The 23,637-nt window shown below is 29.9% G+C and overlaps 1 protein-coding gene and 2 long non-coding RNA genes across 3 annotated transcripts in view; 1 reads left to right on the top strand and 2 right to left on the bottom strand.

Annotated features, from left to right (window-relative positions):
* The window catches only part of LOC145325154 (uncharacterized), an 85,902-nt gene that overhangs the window by 32,472 nt on the left and 29,793 nt on the right, over positions 1 to 23,637 (bottom strand). The window lies entirely within an intron of this gene.
* Positions 891 to 1,862, top strand: LOC145324229 (uncharacterized). Its single transcript, XR_013881214.1, has 3 exons — positions 891 to 998; positions 1,253 to 1,335; positions 1,615 to 1,862. It is a non-coding gene; the product is annotated as an uncharacterized LOC145324229 (long non-coding RNA).
* LOC145325153 (uncharacterized) lies at positions 9,451 to 11,609 on the bottom strand. The gene is made up of 4 exons (XR_013881406.1): positions 11,385 to 11,609; positions 11,067 to 11,108; positions 10,048 to 10,188; positions 9,451 to 9,625 (listed from the first exon to the last, which is right to left on the bottom strand). It is a non-coding gene; the product is annotated as an uncharacterized LOC145325153 (long non-coding RNA).

Genomic DNA, 23,637 nt, shown 5'->3' with positions numbered 1-23,637 from the left:
TTACCCTTTTATACAAATTATAGAAAAGCTTCGCTTAGTTAGAAGGGGAACTTTTATCTATTACCATATGTTTTTGTTATTTCTTGGGGGGGGGGGGAGGGGGAGAGGTCAAAACTCAAAATCATATATATCAATCGTCATATAGGGGATTTATTTTTTTTTTTGGGGGGGGGGGGGTTAACTTATAAAGCCTAGGTGTCATGTTATCTTCCCCTTCCCCCACCCTCATTTTGGTCAACCCTTCTTAAATAGGGAAGGGGGGGGGATGGGTCAAAACTCAAAATCATATATATCAATCGTCATATAGGGGATTTTATTTTTTTTTTTTGGGGGGGGGGTTAACTTATAAAGCCTAGGTGTCATGTTATCTTCCCCTTCCCCCACCCTCATTTTGGAACTAACAAGGATTTTTTATAACTTCTTCTTCCATAAAAGCGGATATTAACACTTAAAGATTCAGGGCAAAATTGTAAGTTAATTTTTTTGGAAGACTCTAATTAACCGACCCTAATTATAGAAAATTATAGAAAAGCTTTGCTTTTAAAATGCAGTGTAAGTTACAGTAATTAACCGATCCTAATTATAGAAAATTATAGAAAAGCTTTGCTTTTAAAATGCAGTGTAAGTTAAAGTAAGTAAATGAAAGTAAAATTAGTGACAGACGGACGATACGTTATTAAAGAAAAGCTTTTGCAAAAGGATAGATATTGGTATAATATAGGTCATTAACCTTTCAAGTTTCAACTTCAAGGTCACTTATTTTAAAGGGTGTGATATATAAATTTTTTTCATTTTAATAACCCACTCTTATTAAAAGCAAAGCTTTTCTATATTTCAAATTAAAATTTCAATGTCTCTTATTAAAAGCGAAGCTTTTCTATATCCTGTAAAAATTACATTTTAATAACCCATTTTTACATTTAATACAAATTTGTAATTTAAATTGTAGGGAGATTGCCCAGCCGCCAGCAAACTTGAAGATTAAGAAGTTACTTAAGGTAATTTAATTAATAATAATTAATAATTTAAATCAAAAGACAAAATGAATAATGATTAAATTAAATTTTCTCAGTCCTTTCTTTTGTTTTCCCTTTCGTTTCTCTTAGTAACATACTTTTAAGTTTTAGTTTTTAATAATGCGTAATAATATTATTTATTAATTGTTACTTCAACTTTCTAATTTAATTGGTATTTATAACTCATTGTGTAAACAAGTTGTTAATATGGCCAGAAAAAAAAATAATAAATCTAGTACGTCTGATACTCCAACAAGAAGATCGCCGAGACTCGCCGCCAACCGCCGCCCTGCTGCTGGAGCTTTTGAACAACAACGAGGTATAAAATATATTCTTTAGTTATACTAAAAGTAACAGGATGTCTGTCTGTGTGTGTGTGTGTGTGTCTGATCTCGCTAACCGATAAACTGATTGGGTTCTCCTTAACAGGGTAGATTTTTTATTTGTCCCTGGAAGGTTTATAACTATTTTAATTTACCTTTTGTTAAGTATATACATATAGTTACTTTAATTAATATTACTGTAGTAAAGTTTAAATAAAGTCCGTTCGTTTCGTTTTCGTATATATTAATTATTAATTTAATTTATTAAAATTAAGGTGTGCAACGAAACCACCAACGAAACCTGGCTGACCTACTGCAGCAGAACCATAATGGACAATTAGTGTTGATTGTTGGTTCCAACAACAACATTAATGGCGTTCCGCCCCTGCCGCCTCGTCCAGTTTTACCTCCGCCACCTCAACCTCCCCAAGTCCCGCCACCAAACCCGCCTCCACCACGTCCAGGCACGCCTCCTCCACCACCTCCACCGCCCCAAGACCCGCCTCAAAACCCGCCTCCACCGCCACCACAGCCACAACAACAACGTAGACAAGCGAACGAAAGGCCGATCGTAAATTTTAATGTCGGCTCGAATTCAATTGTCGTGTTGTCTGATGTCAATGTTACCTTTAATGTTAATTATCCTTAATTTGATTGATTTTAATAGTAATAGTATGTATTTTGATATGTTTAATGTATTTATTTTCAATTTTTATGTTGTATTTTGATCATGTATTTGTAACTAGTCTAAGTCTTTAATTGTTTTAAAATTAATATAGTGTGCTAGAATATAATTATTTTTAATTTATTTTTACGGCAAAGCGTTTTTAAAACTAGGTAGGTCCGTACGTAATATTAATATTTCTTTATACTAAAGTAACAGGATGTGTGTTTGTTAATTTTTACGGCAAAGCGTTTTTAAAAATATACGTTATATTAATATATCCTTATACTAAAGTATAACTTTTAAAAAAGCAACATGGACGTACGGACTTTCTGGTAACGATTATAGAGATGCTGCGCTTTCCTAAGTCGTACCTAATTGTTATAGGAATCCATAAGTAGCGTATACATTTGTCAGAAAGTAAATAATATATTGCAAAAAACTAAAAATTTTTACGGCAAAGCGTTTTTAAGAATATTTTCCCATCTCAAATTGCTTTTCAGCAAAAGGAGGTATAACCTCAAGGCCCAAATGGTTAAGGAACTGATGTTCCTCGGATACAATAACCTTGTTCCCAAATCAAACGTCAAAGATTTTTTGTAAGCTGCTAAGCCATGAGCCGTTTGCTTTGAGATCAATCATTCTTCTTGTACATATTTTATTTTTAATACATCTATATTGTTTAACTTTAATAATATTATCAATAAATTATGAAGAAATAAAATTGAAAATAAACGTATAATTAAAGAATCATAATGGCAATGCATTTCTATTTTCAATTGTGTATGAATATTATGAAATAAACTTATTTAGTACAGCTAATTTCTTATTTATTTATCCATAATAAAAATTCTTTCTTATATAGTGATAAGCGTGACCGCGATGGCGCGTCAACTCGCGGTTGCGATGGTTATAGCTTTCCCCGCACTCGTTTCTCCGTCGTCTTTCACTCGGTACGGGCTCTCCCTCGTCCGACGAATTCCTCTCTTTCCATAAATTTTGTTGTTATATAGGGGTTCTAACGACGCGCTTGCGTTATGTGAAAAAACAAGTAAAAAAACGGGCAAAAGTATAATATTTTTGGGAATTATTTATCAAAAAACAATTAATGCTTTACTAATATGCATTTTTCAAGTAATTTTCCAGCTCGAAGAGCTATATAAGACAATTTAAGCTTATTTTATTCATATAACTAGCACATAAATCTCACTAGTGTGAGCGCTCTAAATGGTATTACCTTGGTATGGGTTTACCTTGGCAAATCAATCGATCAATGAAATGTGAATTTTGCGAATCACGAAACCTTCTTAATTCAATCTATTTGAATCTTGGAATTTGAAATATGAATTTTTTTAACCTTTAATTTAACCAATTTAATTCAAAGGGGGGTAGAGTGGCGACCTCCCCCCCCCCAAAAAAAAAAAACCAACAACTTTAGGGATTTTAAGTTAATTCTGATTGGTTAGTTCTTTAAGTTAAGTGTCTAAACGTTTTAACCACTAATTGTAATCTACAATAGGGATAATTTTGTGTATCATCATTGAGGATGTACATTAATTTATTGGCCATTGTCTTATCCCTTTAGATCACTACTAATTAATACATAATGACCTTTTTTTGATACATAAATTACAGTCTGTAGTTAACCATAAGTGGTTGAAACGTTTGGACACTCAACCTAATGAACCAACCAATCAAATTCAACAATTCTGCAAAAGTTGTTGAAGCAATGAATAAGAAAACCTTATTATAAAACTAGTAGAATAAACAGCCCAATGGAAGCAAACCAGAAAGTCATTTGAAATAATGTTTTTGAAATAATGATTCTTAGGACAACAAAACACAATGTTATAAGCGAATGATAAAGTCTAAAAATGAAAGTTTGAATTAATATCAAGACCTAACAAGGATGACAACATCCATAAAAATAAAGATCTGAAACGGTAGGACAGACGAATATTAACTCTTGTAGAGTGTCTGAACTGAATATACAAAATATAGATTGTAATAGGAATCAGTCATTGACGTCACAAGAAAAGAAAAGTAGGATGTCTTTATTCATTTATATTACTAAAGAAAGAGTAAAGACTCCCTTGTGTGCGTGCAAGTATTTAAATATAATATGATTTATTGTTATTTGATCTTTGGGTCAGCCACGGTGTTCGTACAAAAATGTTTAAATAAAAAGAAACATATTGAATAGCAATGTTTAAATATAACAAAAAACACAATGATTTACTTTTATTTATGTAGAAAAATAAGACAAAATTTTAAAAACTTGAGTATTTGGTATATTATATAAAGAGCTAATTTTCATTATTGGTGCATCATTGTAAACCCTCCCCCCCCCCCAAGCCGCGGGAATTCATTAAGAATAGATAGAATAGGAGGAGAATTATGAAAATAAATTTCCTATTTTAATTTTGATAAGACAATGGCTGATAAATTGGTGTAGGCATTTAGGATATTTTCAATTCATCATTTATGCATCATTGTAAAACAACCCCCCCCCCCTCGCCGGAATTCATTAAGAATATGATATCCTGGACCGGCTTTGTAAAGTCACAGGACACGTATGATATCTATGTTTATAGCCCCCCCCCCCCCCCCCAAGGAGTGGAATAAATAAAGTATAGCCGTTTGAGTTTCCTAGTTTAATTTTGATAAGACAATGGCTGATAAATTGGTGTATTAAAGGATGCAAACTTTTTTATTTTAATATCCGTGGAAAATTATGGAAAATGCAGCGGATATTAATTGATTTCAAAGCCATACTAGAAAAGCTTTTCTTTCATTCAGGGTTCGGCAGCCATAGTCTCTGTGGCTTTTCATATTGAATAAAAGGCAAACAACAAGTCAAGTCATGACTAACTTTTAAAATCATTGGAAGAAACATTCAAAAAAAATACACTTAATTAAAGAAAAAAGTTACACTTACATGACAACATACAATGGCCGATAAATGATGAGACACAGTCTTGCCCCATCTGAAGATAAAATTAGAGGTTGAAAAGTTTAGACACTGAACAAAATGAACAAACCAATCAAAATTCAATAAAAGTCCCTAAGATCTAAAGCCAACGAAAACATAATTAACAAGGATGACAACATCCATAAAAGCACTGAAACGGTAGGACAAAAAGACATTAACACTTGTATAGTGTCAGAACTGAATAATCAGAATATAAATGTATAAGAGTCGAAGCAAAATTGAACGGAATAAGGAAAAATAGATTATATTTATTTCAGTACTTACGAGATTTAGTGAATATACATCAAAAATATATTCACCAAACCTTATTCTAATTTAGCGGGTATTGAAATATTAAAACATATTTTTTAATATTTGTTGACCATCTGAGAAGGTAACAAGATATTACCCTCTGTTAATATATATTAGTATATTCAGATTTTCAATTTAGATATTCCCCTTCTATGTGTTAGGATATATGCAGAAAGGTGTGAAGTTTGGACTTCCGGGGTACATGGGATATTAAGAAATTTTAATATATTTACGGGAAAATAATATTTACAAAATATTGATAAACAGTAATATTTCACTACGAAATCACCCTAGTTTTGATTTATTTAATATTTTTCAAGAAATATTCAAACTTCAAATATGATTGAATTTTTAACACCCAATACTTAACTATATGCATTGTATGTATGTATTATACAGGGTACTCAAAAAATATTTTGTCTGTTATGATTTTTATAACTTTTTAAAAGTGAAGCTTTTCTATAATTAGGGTCGGTCCGTCTGTACGTCCGTCCGTCCGTCCGTCCGTCCGTAACAGATAGCTTTTTTCGCTAATTTAGGCATGTTAGAATTGTTCTATTGATTTCAAACTTTGCATGGTGATTCCTGTAGTAGTTAGGTACGATTTAGAAAGCGTAGCAACTCTATAATCATTACCAGAATGTCCGTACGTCCATTTTAAACATGTTGATTTTTTTTCTTTTTTAACAAAAAATTGTTATGTGATCTAATAATCCAATTGATCTGATTTTTGGTATACTGATTCCTGGGACAACAAAGTACAATATCATAAGCGAAGCAACTCTACAATCAAGTCTTAAAAATGTAAGTATGTCCGTAAACATTATTCTGTATCAAGCAGTTTTTCAACAATTTTACTTACAATTTTGCTTCAACATTTATACATTTATATTCTGATTATTCAGTTCTGACACTACAAGTGTTAGTTCTCCGTTTGTCATACCGTTTCAGTGCTTCGCTTTAATGGATGTTGTCATCCTTGTTTATTTAAAAAGACAAAGGGAAAACAGGGAAAAGAGTTTTTGCTTCTGTTATGAAACCTTAGAAACTACTTCTATAAATGTAGTTTCTATCCCCCTTACTAAGATATCTATTATAAGCTGGGCATTTATTTTCATGCTGGACTTATTCATTTTGGCCTAAAAAGCCTTAGTGAGACATCCCATGTTTGCCTTTCTTAAGGGTAAAAATAGCAAGTTTAAATTTAATTTTCAAAGCAATAAAGTCAAAAGCAATATTCATAAAAAAAATCGCAATTAACTTTAACTAAAGCAAACCTACTTTACACCCTGTAAGTGTCTGTATGTGTTGTATTAAGATAAAGTGAGCATGTTTAGTCACACGAGCCTACAGCATCACTCAAAGCTTTTTATACCGGTCTATGCAAGGTTTTAAATACAGGTTTCATTAATAGAATATTGCAGAAGAACAAATCTTCTATGAAGGTTTAAAAGTATGTATGTAGTTTAAGAAAAAGCAGGAAGTAAAAACTGCATTGCAAAATATAATGTATAAAAATATAAAAAAATAATTACATAATAGGCTACTTACTTTATGTGACATTTAAGATTTGAAGATACTCTTTAACTAGACAATTCGTCAAATCAAGTATTTATAGTTTACCTTACTAAAATTGCAAGTAAAATAATTTATTGTCAAACCAGTACAACAAAAAAAGCTGCCTTATTTTCATAGGAAAGGATTACTTCTATTGCGCTTCTTATTAATATATCTACCCTTGACATGTAGCAATTTATCTGGCAATAAAGTTCAAGAAACTTGTAGAATAAAATCTCTATAACCTAAGCCCTTAAAATCGGTTATCCAATCATACTTTTAAACTGTTTATATAAGGTTTTAATTCCTGGATTCTTAGAGAAGTCAGGTGACGCATTATAATAAATCTGAATATCTTATTTCAAATTGAGAAAAATCTGCGATTTAGGGATAAGTATATGAAGGATATATTACATTTATTGATATTATATTTTTGTTAGTATTAAGATTAGAGTATTATAGAGTTTTTATCCCCCTTAAGCTTAAAAACCCCTTATTTTACCCCCGTAAGAATTTTAAAGAACACATTAGATAACATCCTAAACCCCTTGAAACCTCTCATTTTACCCACTTCAAAATAAAAGCTTGGACGTCTCTGATACTTTTATATAACTTGAAGAGATGGTTGAATAATCAGACTTTTACTTTTTTGGTTAATTTCTATATCCTTTCATCTAAGTTGTAATAGTATTTATATAATCTTAGGATCAATACTTTACGCTTCTTTCAACTGTGACTTATTCTTCTTTAGATATCTTATATAACAAGGATAACAACATCCATAAGCATTTGGATAAGTTATCATTAAGTACTATTTAGCTTCCAAAGTTTTTACAAGATACATCTAAAGCTTCTTTAAGTTTAATGCGCAGTAAAGATTTTTTATGGGTTTTAAATTTATAATTTTAAAGGTATAATTGTATTAATATAACAATAAAAAAGGTTTATGTAGAATACATCTTCTATTATTTTAAGTATCTAAATAGAAAATGTTGCTAATATGTCTGATTGGTTCAACAATATTTAGCTAAATATTAAATCTAAATACAAGAAACCTATATCTTTAATTTGACGCTATTCTAAGAATAAATAATAACTAAAGTCATATATACTACTAGCGGCTGCCCTCCTAGCATCTAGGGGCTCTGTATTCGAAGGGCAGAAAAAAAGCCTAAAACCATAGCCAGGCTTATTTTAAAAAAATAAATAGTCTAAAACCATCTCAGAGCCCATAATGGACTTCACTGTAAAGAAGAACCATATCGGTTCAGCGGTTAGCGAGATTCTTCTCTATAGACAAAAAAAGCTTATTACTTTATAATATAGGATAGTTAAACAAAAAAAGGGCTAAACACAGATTTGTTTAAACAAATGATGAGAAATTTATTCTAAGCTATTGTTTATTTTCAAATAATCAAAAAAGATCACACAGAAACGCACAGGAGGGGACCATTAGATTTTGCCACGTTGGAACATAGAAACCAACCACTTGAAAAACTGAAGAACATGAAAATTTTAGAAAGGGGATGAAGGGTTACTTTCTACTTCCCCCCTTTTAAGTTACATCAATCTTGAGAGGAACCAAGACCAAGAAGAAATATTACGTATTTTAACATCTTTTTCTATAAATCTATTTATGTAATTTCAATTAACTTCAGATTTTATTAAACTTAAAAATGTCAAAATCGATGGGACCCCTAACACACACATAATGAAGTATGCATCTCCATTGAGGTTTTGTAAACCATAATGGTATCAGAAAGGCAACCACCCCGATGCAACATAGATTTATAATCTTATTGATAGGAAATAGTTTTCGTATAAGCCAAAGATTAAAAACCTTAATTATTTTTTTACCAATGATACAAAAGATATTTATAACACGAGGTTTAGTGTATACTCCTAAACTTTTCTGTATGATTCCATGTATTATATGTAATAAAAAACCAAAGCATTATTGTAGTATTATGAAGAAATAATTATAGATAAAAATTCAGAAAAGCATGAAATCAAAGTAATAGGTTATAAGAAACTTAGATTATTTTTTATATTAGGTTGATTTATAGTTTCCAATCTTATTATATAAATGATCTCTGATAGTCTAACTTACTAGGTGTAACAGTGGCTGCATATAACTATGCGGGTTCTAATGGTGGTCTTCCATGTCTGCAGAAAATGTAATAATAGCAAAGTGATACGTTTGTGCAAAGAGTGCAATAGGGCAAATAAAAAAGTGGTGTTTGAAGTTTAAATTACAGTTATCGGTGTAATAAAATTCTATATCTATAAACTTTTAAAAATATATAAAAGCTTTGCAGTAAGGATTGCACATCGTTCTGACAATTATTTAGACAACAATATTCATAGAAACTAGGACAATTTTGTTCATTATCAGCCAGCGTAGCAATGCCTTGTCTGTGTTAATTTCATAAAAGCAAAATTGAAATTACATGGACAACTAGTCTAGTAAATACTTTTTAATGAAAACTATATTTTGAAATAATAAGATTACCAAGTGATAACAGAGTTTTATCATTTTATGTTTTGATAATTCTGCTACATAGCTACGTATGGATATTAGATTCTCCACCAGTAATTAACAATGAATTAAAAACGACAATTTATTTATAATAGCACATAATTATATAGGTAACATATAAATTAGACATGTAGATAAAACGGTGGTTAAAATTGTAGGTAATAATTGTTTGTAGGACTCTGGTTATGAATTAATTTACATGTAAGCAGTGTCTCTCTACGGTTGCATCAACTGTGTTGAATACTGAAACAATAAACTATTATAAGTCAGAGAAACCAATAGCCGGACAAATCTGGAAGGCTTATTGGTACAACTAAATAAGCTGGTTTAATCCTTTAAATACCTTTCATTGGCTTGACCCTTTAGGGTAAGGTTTACTCTTTTAGATGATTACTCTAATGTAACATAAGCTGTAGTTGTTATCAACGAATTATAGAGTTTAATGTATAGGTAAGTTAGGACGATTTTTTTTAACACAAACCCATCTAGGAACCTCTTATTTGGGTTAGGGTTATCTATTCATTACATCCCTGTATGGGTAATTAGGTACTGGCTGTCTTAGGTATAGGTATAGCTTCGGGTTTATTTAGATACCTAAACTGATGAAACCCTATTCATGGAAGCTCCCCTTTACTCTATCAGTATCTATAGCTACCTTTTCTTACCTAAGAATAAGTAGAGTAAAACAGTGCACACTGCAGGGACAGCTCTGTTGGGGTGGACCAATATGAGGCTTCTTGTCTTGTCCCAGAAGTCTGATGAACAGGTCCGCCTAAGCCATACAACAGTGCATCATCAACGAATTTCTAGATACATAAAAAACTATTAATTTCATTAGATACTTTTCTTTATAGGCCTGTATTTGAGAGCGCAGCTACTCAACAGATATTTAGATATTTAGTCCGCCTCTCATATAGATATATCTTAATAAAAAAAGAAGATTAATGCTTGGCCTCTTAAGTCCTTCCTTAGAGCGCAGCTACTCAATAAAACAAGGTCCGGCTCTCCATAGACAATTCTAGATATATAAATAAATAATACAGTTATTTTAAGTCTTCTTTGGGGGCGCAGCCACTCTATAAATAGTTTAAATGATGCCCGGCCTTCTACAAAGAAATCTAGGTTAGAATAGATTAATATACAGTTATTTTAAGCCTTCTGTGGGGGGCGCAGCCACTCTATAAATAGTTCAAATGAAGCCCGGCCTTCTACAAACAAAACTAGATTAGAATAGATTAATATTCAGTTATTTTAGGCCTTCTTTGGGGGCGCAGCCACTCTGTAAATAGTTTAAATAAGGAACGGCTTTCTACAAATAAATCTAGATTAGAATACATTAATATTCAGTTATTTTAGGCCTTCTTTGGGGGCGCAGCCACTCCATAAATAGTTTAAATAAGGAACGGCCTTCTACAAACAAATCTAGATTAGAAAAAAATTAATATATGGTTATTTCAAGGCTTCCTTAGGGGCGCAGCCTATTGTTAGACGTTTAAGGAGCGTAGTAACTCTATAAGGGGTTTATAGCACAGCTACTCTACAGCTTGTTTAATACCGTAGCTACTCTATAAGTGAATTAAGAACGTAGGTACTGTATTAGTGAATTAAGGGGTAGCTACTCTATGAGTGAATTAAGGAGCGCAGCTACTTTATAAGTGTAAATAGATATAAATAAGATTTTTACCTCTTGTTTCAATATTCTTAGGTCTCTTACAGCGAGTCCAAACTAAATTAAATTCACTAATTAGACAGAATTGTCAATAAATCACAATACATGGATTTTTAAGCATACTGCACTTAATTTCAATGGTCCTGTTTCTTTATATTAACGGCTGGGAGAAAAAAATCTGTAGATTTGTGCCTAATTTAACCAAGCTTGACTTTAGAGAAAAAATGATTTAATTTAGAGTTTTACAACAAATTCTCTAAAAACATATATGTAATTTGCCAAAATTCATGCATATAGTAATATTTAAACTGATTATAAAAATCACTATCTCACCTTCACTCGATCGTGGTTGGTTTAAGACTGGCAAAAATTTCTCTTGTTTGGATTCTTTTCTGGTGATTAGCTTGATAATTTGATTTTTAAACTGTTCATTAAAGCTTGTAATTCTTCGTTATTTTTTTAAATTTCAGTATTTTTTTTATTTGTTTGTTATTATAAATATTATTTCTTAAGGTTAATTTTTGGGATGCTGACAACTCTTGATGGGTCTTTTCACAAATTCTTTATAATTATTCCTATATTCTTACAAAAATAATTATAAATTTGAAGGCATTCTGAACAGAGTTATAGATATGCTACGCTTAAACAACAAATTTAAATACAAATCGCATTTATACAGATAAATTTGCTACAGTTTGAGAAAATCATTTCGGTTTCAGCATGGAGGGAAAAGGCAATGGTAGAAAAATTAGTTTTGAACCAAAATATATAAATTCGGGAGGAGATTATTTTTTGGTCGTTGCCCTGTCCCTGTATCCTTGAGTTTAGCTAAGGTATAAATGATGCTTACAAATGATTTGTTAAGATGCTCCCATTCTAATAATGTTTTAAAATAAATAAGTTCAGAAAATAAAATTCAAATTCTCCATTATCTCATAACTATAATGTTCATTGTTTGCAAAGTTCTTCATGGAAGTATCCATGAAATGATGATTTTAGTGACGATTTAGCAAACTTTCGAAGGCATTTCATATAAATCTAAATGTATAACAAACTTAAAGGGTTGTAAGAAGGAAGTACAATAAGGAAACCTAGAGGGGGAAAAGTGTAACGGTTTAAATTGTTTATTAGTTTATATTTATTAGTTGCGAAACATATATATAAAAAGGGCATGAGCGTCCGTACGTGTGACTGACACTCATTGATCGTTTAGTATTTAAGATTCAAGTAACGTAACCGTATACAGTATTTATGCAGTCTACAATTGAAGAATAAAACTTAAAAATTTCCAAGAAATAGTCTTGGCGCATTTTTTAAAGTGACATATTTAGTACTACTGTTGTTTTAAATTAATTGTGTTTTTTAATCATTTAAACTAAATTACTGCGCTTTTTTTGGAAAAATCTTTTCTGTTGTTTATTATGTATACTATAAAAAGTATAAATTAATAAAAACAACTCGGTTACTAAACATAAAAATAATTGCCTAGAAATATATGATATCGGCAACAAGTAAAAGAATAAAAGTAATTAGGTTCTAAATAATCATCTGAGCAAACTTTTTGAAGCGCAACTACCCTTTAGATTTAGCACGTTTGACTTCGGTCTATCAGACATAGTGTACTCATAAGTATTTTTTGGGAAAAAAGCTTGCTATCTTATGAAATAGAAGATTAAAATTGCAATAACTACAAAAATCATTGAGTTCTTCTTTATAGGAAAGCTTCACATTTGCCCCTAGGTGGTTTTAGGCTACTTTTTTTACTAAGGCCTACTAGAAACTAGACACGCATCCAATTTTATGTTAGGTTATAGTATAGTATATCGATAACAATTTTATTACATAATTTCCATTAATGCCAAAATAAATCATTTAAACAATAGCTAGATATACTATTAATTATTAGATAGATTTATTACATAAAATCATTAAGAACAAAAAAATCTTTGTTAACACAATAATTAAGATAATGCTTAATAGGTAGATAATTTGATCCATAAAAAGGCTTAAACAAAAATATAATAACTATAAATAAATCTTAAAGCTGATAACTAGAATTAATTTTGAACAAACCACAAAAAAAACTTTATTTCTCATAGAAAATTAAATAGCTTCCATTTATTTAAAGATTTATTACGACTTTAAAGGAAGATGGTCGATGAAAAAATTAATTAGATTTGGTTTTTAACACTGTTGATAAAAATACTATTGAAATATGTAAAAAGATAAAGTTATTTCCCGATATTGTAATTTGAAATTTGCGTAATTGTCATAAACAAATAATTTAGTTTAACAAAAAGACTATGGACGATAAATTTAGGCACATCCCCAAACACGATTTACACAATTACCCCATCCATCTGTAGACTATTTGAGAAAAAGTTTTGATACTGTTAGTTTGTGCGCACAATCTCGATTTTATTTTGTCTCCACAGATTTTAAGCCAACGAATATGAGAACGTTTTAATAAAACTTTTAGAACTAGTGTAATATACTGTCCCCTAATGGAAACAATAGTCCTTGTTATAAATTTTTTAAATAATGAATGTAAATAATAAATGTATCAAGATTCTTGTTTATTGAACAAACTATTTTGTTACTTAATCCGACAACTTATCAAATAAATACAATACATTTGTCCAAAGAAGCGAAGCAACAACAAGCTAACAATATTTAGATTGATTTAGCATAGTTTAAAATAGAGAAAATTGTATAACATATTCATTCATCAGTTCATAGGAGGGGGAGGGGGCTAAACCCATCAAGGCTTATATCTTTGGTTATAACACCTGCGGGGCTACCCAATAACCAATGTAACCTAACATACTCTGACCTAATGCTATAAACAAACACCCTTCCCCTTTCTTTTCAATGATAAAAGGAAATGGTAGTTGGGGGGGGGGGGGGGATATCTGATCAACAAGGAACTTTGAGGGAATCGCCAGAACCTAAAACGGCACTAAACCAAGAACATTGTTTATGGTTTTCTCTATCTTTTACAAGAAGGATAACAGCTTTGTCAATAAAAGTACAAGAAAAACTATTACAACTAGCGACGGACAGACAATCTATATAGTAGCTGCGCTACTAAACCCAACAACGCACACACACACATACTTATGAGCAGACAGGAAATCCGTTTTTAATCGGATTAAGCACTCAAGTACAGAAAATAATAACATACTACAGTCAGAAAGCTTCGCGGATTAATTAATTTATTCTGACTTTTCACAAAAACGTTTTATATTACAGAAATAACAATTTGACTCCTTTTCTATCATTTTAACGGAAAAGTTTATTACACAAGACGGGGTATGATAAATTTCAAATCTGTTTTGGGTGTAGTCAAAGATAGCTCCATTTCGCAAGGATTTTTGTATGCACTTGATTATTTTATCTCATACATGTACGTATTTATATTTATGCATTATTTTATCTTTGAAAAATATGGCAAGAAAGCCATGTAAAAAATGGCTATTGGTTTCTTATTTTCAATTATATGAAAATCAACATTTTAATTCTTTGATTTTCCTTAAAGTTTTGTATGTGAAAGATTGAACAAGGGGGATAAAATAGGATTAGGAATTAAATTTGTTTAACAACACATCCTGTAATTTTATAATCAATAAAATTGATCCATTTGGTTAAAAAAAAAAACAGATTAGAGCTTTTCAAGGTTAAGTAAACATTAAGCTTTTATCTAATCAATATATTTTTCTTTTAAAATATAACTATTTTTAATGTTCCAAAATAAACACAAAATGCTAATTTACCCAAGGTTTATAAAAAAAAATCCACGAGTTTAAGCAACTCATTAGCTAATTCATAATTACTCTTACTAAACTGTATTTCCATTTCCTTTTCTCTTAGAGAAGATCTAAAAATATCTTCATAAGGCGCCTACTAAATATATCCTAGAATGGGGACACCTTTTCGCATATTTAAATGTTTTAATTTAAATTCTCATAAATCCAGGATCACGACTACATTGTGAAATTTAACAGGTTACTTTGTTTCCGAGAGATGCTATGATCGAATCTCGGATTTGTATAATATACATGGTATAACTGAAGACGTATAAAAAGATCCTACAACTTCTCAATCTCAAATACAGTCTTGGGAAAGCCTCACTCCATAAACAGGATTAATTAAAAGATAACTTTGTACACTTACAACATCTAGATAAAGGTTGTGCAATAGAAGGATTGTAAAATTAGGGTTCTAAATTACCTTTCTCAATGGTTGTTTTTTTGTTGATTTTTTGTTTCTTTATGATTTAAATGGTTGAAATTGTTTATTTCTGTCCCCCGGCCCAGTCTACATACAGGCATAATAATAAAGTAGAAGAATCAGTGAAACATGAAAAATTATGCGACCACTGGCTATATTTATATTTTTCAGGGATAGGGGAATAATATTATCCTCTTATAATAAAGTAGTTTCTTTTGTAGCTTAATATTTTGATAACTACTTAACCACGAGTTCTCTTTTTAAGGAAGATTCATATAGGTCCCGGATGTATTTAGCTATTTTATTTTTAGATTTAAGCTTTCAAGCGGTTTAAGGCAATTTTTCTAACCACTTAATTTTCCTTTCAGTACAGAACCACTAGATGCTAGAGGCGCAGCCGCTAATGATACAAAATTAATGAACAATTCAATTTTCTCTGTTTAAATAGGAACTTAAAAAGAACGATTATTTTCAGAGTTATCAGAAAAGTGGAAAAATAATGGGAATCATAAAAAAAGACAAATAATCATATTCTATCTTGTTATAAAAATAAAGAAAAATCTTACTTTTATAGATTGACAAAATATATCAAAGTTTTGGATTGCTTAAGAAAATTTAATAGAATCAATTGCCTATTCATCAATGGCTGATATTCACTTGAAAAGGTAAGGCTGTATGGGAAAAAGAAAGGGAAGGAGGGGTGTTTTAATTAAAGTGTAGGGGGGGGGGGAAGGAAGGGGGTACTTAGGAGAAGATTATTATTATATGGGAAATAGGTGGGTGGGGAGTAAAGGAAACCGTTTCTATTTCCTGTGATCCTTACTAAAGTTGGTTTTTAAGACCTATCAAAACAAACACCACAGCATATAATCAGCTTAGGAATTACCCGATTTACAATGTCACACTACGAAAATATATGTTTTTAAAAATCTTCAAAATGCTACTTCTATTACTTTACTACACCTAAAATTTCCGAACCCCACCCCTTTTGCAATTTTGTGTTTCCGAAAAACAAATTGGAAAAACATAAAAAGGTTACTTATGTATAGGCCAAAGTACAAATTTTGCAAATATTTTTAAAGGTTTGGACCCAAAAAATTGATATCCTATAATATGTAAAAGTAAGTTTTTTTAAGGCTTAATACCTCGTAAATTAGGTTTCGAATGGGTTGTACTTTTCAGGGTATGTTTGTAAATGTCTTGAGAAGGTTTCCCTAGGGACTCGAGACAAAGCAACTTGTCGTACTAAAATATAAACCCTAATTTAGGGGGTAAATATGTATAGGGGTAAAACAAATAATGAATAATGGCAATATTTTCTATTTTGGACTTGTATTGCCAAGAAAGAGGGTGCATGTAATAAGGTGGTAAGGCTCTATAATTGGAAATTATTCAAGGGTGTTATGTTTTTATACCAATCTTGTGACCGTTAGTAATTACCATAATTTCATGAAATACATTCATTTAATATGTTTCATTGATTTTTACAGGAAATCTGCCGCATTTTATTTTGCAGCACAGATATTCTTTAGTTAGGTTACTTCCGACTGTACACCATATTTAGCAAAACAACCACAATAATAAAAAAATAAGCACAATTATTTGTTGTAAAGGTTTTTTTTATCGCTGGGAAATATTATTTATTTAATTTGGAACAAGCTTAACAAAATAGTAATTCATTATATTTAACTGGTTTCTTTTTATCCTCAAATAAAAGTAACATGATGTGTGTTTGTAGCAAAGGACCTTAGTAATCGCTTGAGCTGATAAGTTTCTTCTTTGCTGTGACCCCCTCCCCCCTCTTTACTTGTTCCGTTTGAATCTCAAATTAAATATGGAGTGTTTACTTCCATCCTTTTTCCTCATGTGTCCCTAGAGGCCTCAAGGAAATTTATTTGTTTTCTTACTATGCTACCTTCGGGTAATATCATATTATATTATTTTTGTCGGTTAAAAATCATTATGATTATTCTGACTTACCTAAAATAGAAAAAATCATTAAGTTTTGGTTTAATAAAAATAAAGTTTTGTAACATATAACGTTTGTACATTATTTTCTGGATACAAAGTTTACTTAAGTAATGTAATTTTATATCAAAGCTACTCTATAACTAACATTCGTCTATTATACTGCAAAACAAATCCCTACAATGATTTTTTTATAATGAAAAAGATTGTTACTGCTCCAAAACGTATGGACATAATTGTCTGAAATCTATATTATATAAATGTAATATTTTGTCTATTAACATTTTTGTAGTATCATATTACAGTAGTAAACACATTCTTTTATCAAATTTCAGGCATTTAATTAGCAGTTAAACAAATAGTATGATATAAATTTGTATGAGTTTCTTATTTTTCATTTTATTTCATTTATGCCAGAATACATTTGAACAGTAGAGGAAATCTATAACTTGCATAGGCTTACAAAAAATATTATTTTAACAATATATTTTTTTCAATGAAGAGCTTTATCTTGTTTAAAATTTTAACCCTGCGGAGATTTCTAGATCCTGACTCAACCTGCCTTCGAAAATCACAAATTTTAAAATGCTTTATGAATTAGAAGCCTGGATTTTAAATTAAATGTTATCCACAAAGTCTAATTGGCGCAGAATAATCTCAGGAGAAGGGATATTGATTTGCAAGAAAAATTAGTTTTATTAAACATAGAACTTTTTAATTTTGTGTGAAGATTTATATAAATCTTAAGCATCTACTCTACAACTCATATTGTATGTAAATGTTCATTTGTTAAAATCACGTTTAACTTCTATCTGCTTGGATGACGCCTTAATAAATAATATCTTTTTACCTAAGATATTTGACCTATACGATTAAAAGACTTTTAATTTACTGCATTTAAATTCGTAATTTCATCGGTTTTACAATATTTTTTCTCTAAAATTATCCCTATATTAAACACAGTAAATAGTGTAATGAACCAAGTAAAGTGAAGCTGCGGTTTTTCTTGTTTGTCCGTTTTCAGTAGCGAAGCTACTCTATGCCTAGAGTCCGCCCGCTCGTCCGTCCCGCGGCCAATTAAGTTGGGTAATTTTCTTAATTATTAGTTGCTTTGTCCACCCCATTACGAAAATAGCGTTCCTTCTTTATATTATAGGATTGATGTGACAAATTTTGATAATTTGAAACAAAATGAATTAAGATTACAAAAAAACCGTGCTTATCAACATGCAATACTAAGGAGTAAGGACAAATTTGGGAATATCCGCAAAAAGTTGCATTTTATCACTGTATAATACTTTGCCGCGCTATTTATGCAAATAATTATCCTTGTCGACCATTAATCTCTACTTAGTTAGCTTATGTGTCTTAGTCATTACTATGTCTAAACTAAAGTTAATAGAATACGATATTTACGGTAAATGCGTGATCTTGGAAAATTGAAGAAAATTTGAAAAAAAACTATAGGTAGGTGAGTAAGATAATTTTATGAGTTAATAGTTAATTTGTCTGTCTGTATTTAAGATAGCGCAAGTCAATGGACCGAGATGATTATCCTTTACAGAGAAGCTTCATATAAATAGATCCAGGGGTGTTTTAAGCAAATTTGGGGAGGCCTTTAAAAGCGTAGAAGCTAGTCAAATAATAAATTAAGATAATTAGTAAAAAAAATTCAGTAGTAAATTAGCTTCCAAATTCAAGGAAAAACTAACACAACACAAAATTGTCTAATTAAAAAGAATTACATTACACTACTTTTACCACTTTTTACTCTTAAAGAAGTTGGAATGCGACAGCAAGCCTGTAAAAAGCGCAGCAATTATAAAGCTGTTTCATTTTGTGTAACAAGAATGATAAACTTTAAAATGAACTTTAGATAATATATTTATTATTACTTGGATCTAATAACAGATTATTATTTACTCTAATAAAGTGAAACTGGCAGCTGGCTAAAATAATGACCCTCTCCCCTTAATGTCCCTTCCTTCCATTCCTACTGGATGAACTAACTGATCATAAATTATGTATATATTAGCAATTTAAATTGACTACAACTTTTCTCCTGTCATTATATCCACATATATTTTATATCCCATGATAAAATATTCAGTAAATACTCAAATGAGTAAAGTAAATGACTTTTTTGAATATAATATAATCAATATCTCTGCTGCAAGCGTGTTTTTGTGTTTAAAGGCTAGTTAAATGATATTTGTGTGTGTTGAGTAAATTGTACATTGTGATCTTTGATTGAAAAATGGGCATATTTTAATTATAGATAAGCTAATTATAGCAATACAATATTTTTGCTATTTTGAATTTGCTGTGTTATTCCCAATCATTTTGAGAATAGTTTAGACGACTGACTTTTGTTTTGCATCTTTAAGATTTGAAAGTAGGGCAATTACAAAGCTTATTTTCCATCATGGCTAACTAATTTTACAAACATGCAGTGAAAGAAATACAAATAAAATACAAAATGTAAAATAATTGATTTAAGATTTTTTATCAACAATGTTTATTGACGGATTTTATAGATTGTAAAATCCAAATCAAAGAGAACCTTCCTTATAAAATTAATGATGAATTTTTAAAAGCGAAGCTTTCCTATAATTTGGGTTGGTACGTAACGTACGTTTGTCATTAATGACGGCTTTAATTGTTAATTTTGGCATATTATAATTGACATATTGATTTAAAATTTTTATAATTTTAAGACTGCTATTTAACAAAAGACAATACAAACTTATTTTGAAAATATAACCAATAAACTATTGGGGTTAAATTTATTTCAAAGCATTTATATAACGCCATCAAGACAATTGGAGTAGCTGCGCTACTAAAGGCCCCACATTTCAGCATAGTTTAATATTAATTACCGGGTTGTAGAGAAAGAGATAAAGATTTAATGAGATATTGTTCATCAAATAAGAGTTGTAATTAATGGCTTTGTCATGCTTATATCTTCCGCTTTTTGATATACATACTAGAATATAAACCCTTTTTTAGTAGCGAAGCTACTCTATTTCTAACTTCAATATCAAGGTTTTTTAATGAAAGTGTACGTTGTCTAAGGGTGTTTTGGGCCTATGTACAAAACGCGTAACACACTCAACCAAATATTTTACATTATTGCTTTTAATATACCAATATAATGAAAAATTAGTCAACGTCAGAACATTTGAAAATGATTTATGCTAATCAGGAACATCTTCATAATTCTCTTTAGACGATATAAACCACTTTACAAGTATACGGTAAAATATTTAGATATAGATGACAATTTCCTTGTTTTAACTCTTTATTTAAAACAAAGGATTTAAATGTAGGTTATTATGACAAACAAACAAAAAACTAAAATTGTCATACTAATTTTTGTTTATGTTTGTTTAGTTGTTTTACTTTTAGTTTAAATAAATAAAATTTAAAATTAAAACATTATTATGTCCTTAGAATTAAACTTTTTGTATTTTATAGGATTTATCATGTCTTGAAGTTAAATAAAATCCTAATTAGTAAATAAACACATTTAAACAAATACAGTAAAAAGACACCTATACATAATTGTTCAATTTGTGTATGTAAATAAGTAAGACAATAGGGCAAAAAGTGGCATTGAACTCAACTATACCAACCCCCACCCTTTTTCTTACCATTTTTAAAAAAACGACAATCACTATTTTACATACATTGCTATAAAAGCACATTATTATCAGAAAAACATGTGTTTTTGCGGCTAATTAAGCGAAGCAGTGTTTTTATGTGTATAAGAAATGGTTATGTGTTTAAAACTTCTTAATCATTCATTGTAACGGTTTAGATTTTTATTGAATTAACGTTGGCAATATGAAAAGGGTAACCATAGAATGTCAACAACCTCTAATCTTTATAAAAAATATATAATTATTTTTTAATTTTTTTAATAATGATTATAAATTGATGAAAATAAACAAAATAGCAAATTATTTTGTCAGATATTGAAGCCAAAAATTCTCTTGTCCTTGAAAAATTTCATGGTATTTGGCCTACTCCCCATTTTTTTCAACGTTTGTTGTGGAAAATGTGTGTCTGCGTGTTTGCTTTAATGTTGCTGTATTGGTATTAATGCTTTTTGGGGTTGAGATGTTTGTTTTGAAAACATAATTTTTAAAATGTTTTTTTTTAAATATTTTATTATGTAGTTGGGGAATATTGGTAGCATAAAAAGCTGTCTCTACATTCGACGTTTATATCTCTTAGTGTTAAATTATTTTTCTTAAAAAAACACAAGTCAATATATATCTAAAATACGAACAAACGGAATCTTATGTTGTAATTATAATCATAGAATCGCTACGCTTTCAACATTGTACCTAAATATTACAGGAATCATCATGAAAACAGCATGAAAACGATAGGCTGATTAAGACAACTTTAAATTAACGATAATATCTATCTGTTACGGAAGTACAAACTGACTAATAGACCCAAAATATATAAAAGCTTCGCTTGAAAAAGAGCTCACTATTGTGCAAAATTTAAGGCTTAAAAATACCGCCCAGAAATATTGATAACATGTCATTTGAATCAGGTGTTGGAGAGATCAGAACCTGGACTGAAAAATAATATTTCAACTGATTTTTAAGTTTTTCGGTCTTTGAATAATTTGAACAAGAACAAGAATATTCAAACCAAAGAAAATTAGATTAAAGACAAGAGGGACAGTTGATTGGTGGATAAAATTAGAATCTGTGCACTTTTTGGCCGTTTCCCACAAAAGTTCCTTGTTGGGCAAAAAAGCAACCCCTACTCCACTTATTTTATGATTAAGGAAAGGTGAGAAGGAGTTTGTGTGTTTATTGCATTAGGTACGGTAAGGTAAGGTTATATTTGGTTCTGGGCAGCCCTTTAGAGTTATGGCACCGCAGGGTTAAGGTATGGGGGGAAAAAAACCTCCCTACTCCCTTTTATCCAAACTATTTAAAATAGGAGGAGTTAAGTGCTTGACAGGAACAAAAAAGGATTTTTATTATTAGCATTTATCTATTTTTTTAGCATATGTTATATACTCATTATAAAACCATTTTTTTATCCTTTTACTCTGAAATTAATACAAAATTGTTGCCGGTATATTTATGTTCTTTCACCAGGAAGAATAATAAATCTAGTTTGGTTTGTATTGCCACATTATAAATTATTACTTAATAACTTCAATAAATTATATCTGTCTTTTAAATATATATTAAAATTGGTTTTATTATTACATAGAATTGCTTATATTTAAAGTTTATCTCTATAACATATTTTTTTATAATTTAACAAGAAAACTTATATTCATAAGTTGAATAACAAGCTTTTAACATTTTTAAAACAAGGCCAATATATAAATGTAGTGGCTGTTAGAATTAAGTGATTAATTTTGAGAAAAAAAACGTCTATTTTTGTTAAGTATTGTCACCAAATCTCTTATTTAAAGCCGTTTATCTTTTAAATGGCCTATATTCACTTTGATATTCCGAGTTACAAACAAACAGACAAACTTACATATAGGCATTTTTATAGTGTAACTACGCTACTAGAATATATATGGGTGGAATTTCTATATTTGAAGCCTTATTAGGTATTAAAATAATTCATTTTCAGATTTTTTTTATAAAGCTACTCTATAACTAGGATAACTTTTTACGTTTACCCTTTACCTCCCTAGGAAGTTTTATACATTCTAAAATCAATAAAGGAAGCTAAAACCATAAAAAGGCCATAACCAATGAAAAATGACAATAGTCAATATTAATTAGACATTAACGATAGCAACATTAAAACTATTATTTAAGTCTATTGTTGCTGCGCTTCTTAATTATATATTTATCCTAGTATGTGTATGATGCCAGAAACGTAGGAATGAGCTTATAATATTGTAATCATCTTCCTATTCAAATTCAGATTCAAAAACAACTTTTTACCATTTCTGTGAAGTCATACTGTATAACTATACATGTGTTTAATTTTAAAACAAGAATAATTATGTTCATTAGAAGTGCAGCAATAATATATTTAATGACTTTAAGAACGACAATGTTTGAGTGTATTCTCAACAATCAATCTTAAAAGTTACCTCATTTCACAATTCTAAATTCTAGTCATCAATAAGACTTACAAATTTATAGTTTTAAAATAGATTTGCTTAAAGAAGTAGCTATGTAATTAGGGTATTTATATAGCAAAATATATTTTCAAGTTTGGACTGAAGAAAAATATAATAATTGAATGTAAAAATAACCATCATGAATTTAAAAAAAACATTTGGGTGGAATCTAATTATCAATTCTTATACCTAGTAAACAATTTCTTGAAAACAAAACTTCTACTTATTTTGTGAGTTAGAATCAAATAGTTAAATACAATTTAG

This window comes from Acartia tonsa, chromosome 7, assembly GCF_053477335.1.
Source record: "Acartia tonsa isolate MP-2025a chromosome 7, ASM5347733v1, whole genome shotgun sequence".
NCBI classification, from domain to species: domain Eukaryota; kingdom Metazoa; phylum Arthropoda; class Copepoda; order Calanoida; family Acartiidae; genus Acartia; species Acartia tonsa.
The sequence above is the reverse complement of the archived record's forward strand: the minus strand, read 5'-3'. Positions and strand labels throughout refer to the sequence as shown.